The following is a 10,505-nucleotide window of genomic DNA, read 5'->3' as shown; positions in this document are numbered from 1 at the left end:
TGAGACTTATGCCCTTTTCTGTTATTGCTTTCCAGGATACTGTGCTCTGTCTTATAAATGTGATTTACATTCTTTGTTCCTAGAGGTACGACTTTGCATTTGGCAGTGTGAAAACACGTTTTGTGCAAATGAGCCCACTTTGCCACGCAATCCAGGTTAGTCTGTGTAACTGACCTGTTTCCATTATTTTACCAGCAATGATTTCAGATTTTCTTAATTGACACAGATCTTGAATAGCATTGAGCCAAGAACAGATCTCTGCACCGCGCCACTAGAAACACCCTTATTTGGAGGATGATTTCCCCCCTTGGCAGTTACTTTCTGCTGTGTATCAGTTAATCAGCTTTCAGTCCATTTCATATGGTCTGTATTGATTTTGGATAGTGGTTAAAAAATTGTATCAGAATGTCATTTGGGACTAAGTGGAATGCCTTACAGAAATCTAAGTACGCTATTCATGGTTAGCATTTTCAACCAGAACTGTAATCTCATCAAAAAACACTGTTACATTTGTTTGGCAAGACTTACTTTCCATAAAACCATGTTGACTGGCATTAATTATGCTACCATCCTTGAATTCTTTGCTGATTAAAATCCATATCAACCTTTCCATGATTTTGCCCAGGCTCAATGTTAGGCTAATTGGTCTATAGTTTCCTAGGTCATCCCATTTACTTGTTTTTAAATATTAGTACAACATTTGCTTTTTTGAGTTCTCTTGAATGTCCTCAGTGTTCTAAGATTTATTAAAAATCAGGATTAAAGGTTAGAGAGCTCCTCGGCCAATTTTTTTAATACTCTTGGATCTAAGTCATCCAGTCCTGCCAATTTGAAAAAGTTTACCTTTGTAGTTGCTGCTTAACATCCTCCCTAGTTAATGATAGAATAGAAAGTATTTCATTATCACTTGAAGTTATGAATACATCATCCTGCTTCTTTCTGAATACAGAACAGAAATAGTTATTGAATACTTCTGTCTCTTCTGCATCATGATTGAAGAGGTCTGTCAGTTAAGACCCTGGACTGGGATTCAAAAGAGATAGAATTGAGTCCCACCTCTGCCACTGGCTTACTGTCTGACCTTGGGCAACTCATTTAATCTCTCTGTGCCTCAGTGCCTATCTGTAAAGTGGGGACAGTAATATTTCCTTTTCTCTACTTTTTGTCTGTCTGGTCTATTTAGACTGTAAGCTCTTCATAGTGGGGATTGTCTCTTACTATGCATACGTAAAGCAGATGGGAGTTCTGGATGCTTCTCTAATGCTGCTGCTAATACTAAGAGACTTCCCTTCTAAATCTGCCTGCTTCTGCATCCAGAAAATTGGAGCAGTGTTATGCCATTTCTCAATATTTTGAAGAAATTCCATCTCCCCAGAGTCAATGTTCCATTTAATCTTCACGTTCACACGTGCTGAATTTTGAAAAAGCCATCGGAAGACGTGCCCCATGGCACAGACCAGCCCTCAGTGAGTGGAGGAAGCCTGGCTGTGGAACAGCCGCACCACGAGTCACTGGGCCTGGTTCTCACTTATGCCAAGCCCCTTTTACACCACTCTGAGCCTTCAAGTGGGTGGAAACAGCTACATCAGAATATCTGGGGGGGGATAGCTTGGTGGTTTGAGCACTGGCCTACTAAACCCAGGGTTGTGTGTTCAATTCTTGAGGGGGCTATTTAGGGATCTGGGGCAAAATCAGTGCTTGGTCCTGCTACTGAAGGCAGGGTTCTGGACTTGATGACCTTTTGGGATCCCTTCCAGGGATATGAGATAGGTATATCTCCATAAAAATCATTAACCCAGCACAGAGGGCCTTCCAAGCCAGGTCAGAGCTTGTGTAAGGTGTTTACATTGTTCTGGCTCCCAACCCACCTCATCAGAGGCATGCTGCGAGCATATTGTGACATTGCACGCCAGGTGATTTTATGAAAATATGCTAATGAGTGTGACTATAATGTAACTGGAATATGCTTCATGCAAAAGGTCTCTTGTAAGGTGTCATTACAAAGCTTATAATCTACTGAGTTGTGGTCATCCTATTTGTATAAATGTATCATTCTTGTTTCTGAAACTAGAAATATGAAATGTAACTCTGAGGTCCTATTGTAATTATGCAAAGTGTGAGCCATTAATGGGGGTTTGGAATCTTGATGGCTCCTGTCAACTAGGACAATTGGTTGTAAATGGCTCTGTTTACTTGCAAGCCTTCCTGTGAGTCAGGCCAGGAAGAATGAAGGTTTGGGGTCTCATGGGACTTGTGACCATGTCACCTGGTACTGGAATCCATCTTAAACCTGGTGCTTTTCCATTTAGACGGAGGGGTGGGGACCCAGAGAGACAAAAGATTCCCACCTTGTGCCAAAGCTATATAAGGGGGTGGAACAGAACAAAGGGGGCTGCAGTCATGAGAAATCCCCTAGCTACCACCTGAGCTGGAACAAGGACTGTACCAGGGGAAAGGCTTGGGCCCAGACTAGAAAGGAGTCTAGTCTGTGAAAGAAGCTTATTGGAACATCTCTGAGGGTGAGATTTCATCCATAATCAGTTTCTGACTGTATTAGGCTTAGACTTGCATATTTTGTTTTATTTTGCTTGGTAACCACTTCAATCCTACTTGTTATACTTAAACAAAAGTGATTTTATTATTAATTAACTCAGAGTAAGTAAGTAATGCCTGGGAGAGCAAACAGCTGTGCATATCTCTCTATCAGTGTTATAGAGGGCGGACAATTTTGAGTTTACCCTGTATAAGCTTTATACAGAGTAAAACGGATTTATTTGGGGTTTGCATCCCATTGGGAGCTGAGTGCTAGAGACAGGAGCACTTAAGCTGCTTTCAGTTAAGTCTGCAGCTTTGGGGCACATGGTTCAGACCCTGGGTCTGTGTTGGAGCCGACTGGTGTGTCTGGCTCAACAAGGCAGGGTTCTGGAGGCCCAAACTGGCAGAGAAAACAGGCTCAGAGGTAGTCTCAGTGCATCAGGTGATAGTTCCAAGGGGGTTTCTGTAATCGAACCCGTCAGACATGTATGGGGCATGAGCAGATAGTGCATTGCACTATGGCTGTTCTCAGGACTCAGAGGGTCATGGAATACAGGTGTTAAGTGCTGTGGAAAGTTGTTGCTGATGCTGCAGCATTGCATTGTTGCTCTTGGAGCTCTGATGTCACCTGCACGAGCAGATGGTGCAACATGTTAATTCCGCAGTCCTCTTTTATTTGTAAGACAGACCACAGGTTCGGTTCAGTGGCGAAGGCGCTCGGTCAGGTTTATTGTAGACTAAGCATGGGACTGGTGTCCCATAAGAGCTACAGGTTCACTCCCATATGCACACCCACGACAATGATACCTGCTCAGTCAGCGCACCGGGACGCTGCTGCCCCCTCGGCGGGACAAAGATGCCCCTCCAATGACTTCTGCATTTATACATTGAGCCAAACAAATTACGAATCATACGCCAGACATTGCTACTTACCACCCTTCTCCTTGTACCTGCTAGTTCCAACAAAAGGGAGGGATAGCTCAGTGGTTTGAGCATTGGCCTGCTAAATGTGGGGTTGTGAGCTCAATCCTTGAGGGGGCCATTTAGGGATCTGGGGCAAAAATCTGTCTGAGGATTGGTCCTGCCCTGAGCAGGGGGTTGGACTAGATGATCTCCTGAGGTCCCTTCCAAGCCTGACATTCTATGATTCTAAAACATCCTTAAAAAGAACAGGAGTACTTGTGGCACCTTAGAGACTAACAAATTTATTAGAGCATAAGCTTTCGTGGACTACAGCCCACTTCGGATGCTATATGCATCCGAAGAAGTGGGCTGTAGTCCACAAAAGCTTATGCTCTAATAAATTTGTTAGTCTCTAAGGTGCCACAAGTACTCCTGTTCTTCTTTTTGCGGATACAGACTAACACGGCTGCTACTCTAAAACATCCTTCTCCATTACCCTGTCATCCCAGCCTGATCTTATGAGGGGTCAGTGTGTTCCTGTGCTGTCTCCTAAGAATTTGTTTACGTAGTTGAGAACTCTGGGTGTTCTTGTACCATCCCTTCTGGTCAGGAATGTGCTTACTTGGTTAGCCGATACCTAACGTGTTGTTATTTTGCCAAGGCCAGGCCTACTCTGGTTCACAGCCTTTGGTTCACACTGTTAGTTATGCCTAGGACTCCGGCAAGGCCTACAAGAGGGCGTGCAAAGGTGGTTTTCTCTCTCCTTCCATCATGTCTGCCCAAAGCAATGGAATAGAGTAACTGAGAATCAGGCCCATTGCTGAAAACATCACAGTGCAAAAATGTTAAATGCACTTAACAGTACACACACACACACACACACACACACACACACACACCATCAAATACATGCACACACAACTACCTCCACACACCACCCCAGAGAGGAATGTAGTGGGAGACGATACTACAAAAAGTCATTACATTGTGCAGTGTTGCCAATCCATTTGTGAACAGATGTGGACTCTTGGCTATAAAATGGCCCAAGTGCTGCTGGGAAACTTCTGAAGTGGGTTTGGGATGGGTATAATAAAGAGCAAGGTGGGAACAATAGAGAAGGAAGGGAAATCTCAGGAGAGCAGAAGAGTATGTTAATGTTGTCTTTATGATCAGCAGTTTGGTCTGGTGGTTAGAGCAAAACTATGGCCCAGCTCAGACTGGGACTCACTGCTCATTTGAGCAAGTCATTTAACCTTTCTGCCTCAGTTTCCCCATCTGTGAAATGGGAATGCTAGTTTGCTTCCTCCCTTATAGGGGTGCTTTGAGGCCTACCAAATTTTTAAGGTACCATGTAAGTGCTAAGTATAATGCCAGCTCACACAGATTTAGCTAAGCCCAAATTCACTGGAAATGTAATTTCCCTTTTCCAGAAGGAATGCAACATTTGAAATGTCTGGGTTAGAGCTCAGAGGACAGAACAGCCTTGGTGGAGTGTATTTTACCATGCTGGCCTCTCAGGTAACCAAAATGATCATCTGGGGAGGAGTGTCCATAGCTTCTTTATTAACCAGAGCAAAGAGCTGAGCATCCGTGAACCGTAATGACTTCAGTGAAAATTGAGGTGCTCGGCGCCCCCAGGATGAGGCCCTAAGCACCTTCTCCATTGATTTCGGAAGAAGAGCATCTTACTGCTGGCTCGCATCGTACTGCTGGCACATTTTACTATGACTCACCCCATTTATAAGAAGTCAGGAAAGGTGATGACTCACTTTTCCGTTTAGCACTTGCTCTCCCGCACCAAGGGAACTGAAATTACTGATGGCAGACCACTGTAGGACTTGCTCACTTCACAGTCAATCCTGTGTGCAAACATCTGCCTCCATCAGGGCCCAGCACACCCCTCTCAGGGTGTTTACAGCCCATTGGAACCCCTCGATGTACATCCCTGGAGTCCCAATTCTACAGGGAAGTCCTTGCAGTACAGAAGAACATCATCTGCACACTGTACTAGGCTGTATCACATTCAGACTCCTTCTCTTCACAGCTCTGCCCCTGCCTGCACCTCAGACCTCTGCCCTGCCCCTGGCCTACTTTCTGCTCATGTGCAGTGCCCCTTGCCGTTCCCTATGCCTGGGAAATCCTCCCCGATCAGATGCACCATCCCTTTCCACTTCTCCAGATCCTTCCCAACATTTGCTCCTTTCCAGCAGGCTTCCCATGTAGACTGCCACCCCAGGCACAGCCCATAGACCCCTCTGTCTTACAATATAGATCCTCAAAATCCCAAAGAACTGAAGGCCTGATCCATTGAAGTCAATCGGAAGATTCCCATCGACTTCAATGGGCTTTGGGTCAGAACTCAAGGCCCAGATCCTCAAAGGTATTTAGGCACCTATGTCCTATTGAAACAGTGGGAGTTAGGTGCCTAATATCTTTAAGGAACTGGGCCTAAGTGCATATGTAAGACCTGGTCTACACTTAAAAGTTAGGTTGATTTAACCTCCAGTGTACATGCAGCTAAGGCAATGGAAGAATTCTCCCGTCAGACCAGTTACCGCTGCTCAGAGAGGTGGATTACCTACAGCAATGGGGAAAAAAGACCCTTCCGTTGCTGTAGGAATTGCCTGCCCTACAGCAGCACAGCCACTGTGCCATAACTGTGGAGCTGTAGAGCCTGTAGCGTAGACATGGCCTAACCTGAAGCTTATCTCACAATCATTATTTACAGTGGCTGGGGCGTATCCCCACAAGCAAATGAATCAGGTGACAATGCTGGAGCTTTTCAGGAGGCTATACTAGAAGAGAACCCTGAAATGATTAATTTGCCTTCCACTGGTGCTATAGCAAAAGTGTGGGGCAGCTGGCAGGCTGAGGTACTTCATGGTTTTGGGTGACCAGATGATATTATTGGGACCGTCCTGATACTAGAGGCTTTGTCCTATATAGGACCCTATTATCCCCCACCCTGGTCCCAGTTTTTCACACTTGCTATCTGGTGACCCTATTCATGAGTCCGGCTTGCATGCTGTAGTTGTAATTTCTGCAATTGCTAGATATTATGATTTTATGTCAAAACACACCCAGTGCGTGCCAGTTTCAGAAGGGCACGCTCCCTTCCCGGTTCCTGCTTCCAAGAGAGATTTGTTTTTTATGTTGTGGGAAGGCAGCAGTCTGGTTTGGTTTTCTGTTGAGGAAGGATTTTTGACCTCGTTCAATTAGTCACGTTAATCAACTTCTTTCAACACCAACTGCACCACACCCCAGCATCGAAAACTAGCTGGGTACAAGGGACCAAACTCACAACCGCTTACATCAGGGTTGAATTTGGTTGAGCATCTTTACTAGTCTTTAACTATTCTGCCTGTAGTCATGGAAATCTACCTCCATGCAGAGAGAATTACAGGTGAAAAAATTGCTAAAGTGAAAGCACCTTTCACACAGAAAGATCTCCAAGGGGTTTATAATCTCTACTTATTCATTTAGGTCTGGTCTACCCTACAGAGTTAGGTCAACATTAGGCAGCCTATGTCGACCTCACTCTGTAAGCACCTACGCGAATGTAGCTTCCACCGTTGTAACTCCCCCACTCCCCCAATCTAAGAACTCCACCTCCGCGAGAGGCATAGCCCTTACGTTGATGTAGTTAGGTCGACACAGCGTCCATGTAGACCAGGAGTCGGCAACCTTTCAGAAGTGGTGTGCCGAGTCTTCATTTATTCACTCTGATTGAAGGTTTTGCGTGCCAGTCATACATTCTAACGTTTTTAGAAGGTCTCTTTCTATAAGTCTATAATATATAACACAACCATTGTTGTATGTAAAGTAAATAAGGTTTTTAAAATGTTTAAGAAGCTTCATTTAAAATTAAATTAAAATGCAGAGCCCCCCAGACCGGTAGCCAGGACCCGGGCAGTGGATGCACATCGCCGCCACAAGGAGCGTAGTGTGGCTGTGTGAAGCTGATTCAATTACTGCCATGGCTGTACGTCAACATAAGTTAGGTCGACTTATTTTTGTAGTGTAGACTTGCCGTAAGGGTCATATTCTGCCACTCTTATTCATGTTGAGTAGTTCTTTATGCCCTGAGTAGACTCTTTGGCTCAGATTCTCTCCCCTATCTTGGTCCCTTTGCATCACTGTCATGGCATGAAGGGTGAACAGAGCTGTCATATCTCGCAAACTGGGGGAATCCCTCATTATGGGGAGCTCCCAGCCAATGCAGGGGATTATTTCTAGTGGCCTAAACTGTTATTTGTCTAGAAATACACTAAGTGAGGACAAAACCTTTACATGGATAACACCAGGAGCCCTGTATCAGAGGGGTAGCCGTGTTAGTCTGAATCTGTAAAAAGCAACAGAGGGTCCTGTGGCACCTTTGAGACTAACAGAAGTATTGGGAGCATAAGCTTTCGTGGGTAAGAACCTCACTTCTTCAGATGCAAGTATCTTGCATCTGAAGAACTTGCATCTGAAGAAGTGAGGTTCTTACCCACGAAAGCTTATGCTCCCAATACTTCTGTTAGTCTCAAAGGTGCCACAGGACCCTCTGTTACCAGGAGCCCTGTGCCTGTCCACCTGGTCCCTCCATGATTCTTAGCCCACCACAGACCCAGGTACGTCCACATCTTGAATACTGCATGCAGATGTGGTCGCCCTATCTCAAAAAGGATATATAGGGATTGAAAAAAGGTACAGAAAAGGGCAACAAAAATTATTAGGGGTATGGAACAGCTTCCATATGAGGAGAGATTAATAAGATTGGGACTTTTCAGCTTGGAAAAGAAACGACTAAGTGGGAATATGATAGAGGTCTATAAAATCATGACTGGTGTGGAGAAAGTAAATAAGGGAGTGTTGTTTACTCCTTCTCATAACACAAGAACTAGGGGTCACCAAATGAAATCAGTAGGCAGCTAGTTTAAAACGAACAAAAGGAAGTATTTCTTCACACAACACACAGTCAACCTGTGGAACTCTTTGCCAGAGGATGTTGTGGAGGCCAAGACTATAACAGGGTTTAAAAAAGAACTAGATAATTTCATGGAGGATGGGTCCATCAATGGCTATTAGCCAGGATGGGCAGGAATGCAAAATCATGCTCTGAAGTGTCCCTAGCCTCTGTTCACCAGAAGCTGGAAATGGGTGACAGGGGATGGATCACTCGATGATTACCTGTTCTGTTCATTCCCTCTGGAGCACCTGACATTGGTCACTGTCGGAAGACAGGATACTGGTTTGGATGGACCTTTGGTCTGACCCAGTATGGCCGTTCTTATGTTCTTATGACACACTAGGCCGCAAACGGCCCCCTCCTCCCCATCGCTCGCGCAGATCTGCTTGGTTTTTCTGATGCTCACTGAAGAGAGGGGGTGGAAACTGAAGCACCAATGGTGGAAAACTAAGAATCATCACAATCTACATCCTGCATCAGAGTTGAGCACCAAGGCCTGGTCCCCACTAAGTCCCCAAATCTGACTAAGGTACGCAAATTCAGCTACGTTAATAATGTAGCTGAATTCGAAGTACCTTAGTCCGAACTTACCGCGGTCCAGACGCGGCAGGAAGTCTCCCCCCGTCGATGCCGCGTACTCCTCTCGGCGAGCTGGAGTACCGGCGCCGACTGTGAGCACTTCCGGGATCGATTTATCGCGTCTTAACCAGACGCGATAAATCGATCCCAGAACATCGATGGCGTGCCGCCGGACCAGCCGGTAAGTGAAGACTAGGCCCAAGTGCTCCAAAGAACCACCATCCTACTTCACTGAAAAGATCACGCATATCTGGGAAGGCTTCTCAAACATCCTGGATCCACTCCAACTGCATCTTCCAACTAACAGCCCACCTGCATTCTCAGAGGTCAGTGCGTTCACTCATCCAAAAGTTCTGGTCACCCTAAAGGAGTCCTGACCCAAGATCTGTGAATCTGACCCAGGCCCTTCCTGGATGGAGAAAGAGTCATGAGCAACTAGTGCCACTCCTGACTGAAACAGCCAGTGCCCCATTCAGAGAAGGAATCGTCCCTTTCTCCTTCAAATACACAATAGTCCAACCAACACTGAAGAAACCAGTCCTGGATACTTCAGTCCCAGCCCATGACTGCCCATTCCCAGCATGTTCATAGAGTAGCTACCCAAAGGCCTAAGCAAGCTCATCTAATTGAATCTAATCATCTAGACCCAGCATGTTCTGGATGCAGGCCAAGATGTGGCACTGGAACGATTTAGCGATGGAGGATCTCCTGTCAATGGACAAAGGGCAGACATCCATTCCCATCCTCCTGGACCTCTCTGCAGCGTTCGGCTTTTGTGGACCAGGAGATTCTGCTGTCTTGCCTAAAAGAGGTGGCAGCAGTCCAGGGGAGTGCGCTAAACTGGGTTGAGTCCTTCCTAGAGGGACAGACCCAAGGAGTAATGATGGGGAAACTAGAGTCCACACCTGTGGGGTTCCACAAGAATCCATTCTCTCTCCGATCCTTTTCTACATCTACAGGCAGGCGCTAGGTGAGCAGGCCGCATGACAAGGACTCATGTGCCAGCAATATGCAGATGAGACACAGCTCTTCTTATCCTTCACCACATGCGGTCACACCACCAAGAGGGCCCAGTGCTTGGACAAGATCAGTTCGTGGATGAAGAAGAGCTGGCTGAAGCCAAACCTGAGCAAAGCAGAGCTGTTGATGGTGAGCAGAGGAAAGCATTTGGAAGAGTTTCAGCCACGGTGCAGTCTCCTTTGGTTAAAGATACACACCCGCAATTGCTCAGTTCAGTCCATAGTCTAAGACTACTCTTGGATTCCTTGCTGATGCGGAGCTCTTGCATAGCAGCATCTGTGAGTAATACTCTGTCAACTCCAGATGGCCAGGAGACTCCAGCCCATCCTGGTGGAGAGGGTGACCAGATGTCCCAATTTTATAGGGACAGTCCTCATATTCAGGGCTTTGTCTTATACAGGCGCCTATTACCTCCCGCCCTGTCCCAATTTTTCATCTGCCCACTCTACTGGTGGATAATGACCTGGCCTCAGTTATTCATGCCTGTGTCACCTCTTGGCTGGCCTATAACAATGCA

General features: G+C 45.9%; 1 protein-coding gene across 1 annotated transcript in view; it reads right to left on the bottom strand.

The window, feature by feature from the left end:
* ZBTB47 (zinc finger and BTB domain containing 47) overlaps positions 1-10,505 on the bottom strand; it is a 393,046-nt gene that overhangs the window by 110,297 nt on the left and 272,244 nt on the right. The window lies entirely within an intron of this gene.

Source organism: Malaclemys terrapin, chromosome 2 (genome assembly GCF_027887155.1).
Source record: "Malaclemys terrapin pileata isolate rMalTer1 chromosome 2, rMalTer1.hap1, whole genome shotgun sequence".
NCBI classification, from domain to species: Eukaryota; Metazoa; Chordata; order Testudines; family Emydidae; genus Malaclemys; species Malaclemys terrapin.
This window is presented reverse-complemented; position numbering and strand designations above follow the sequence as displayed.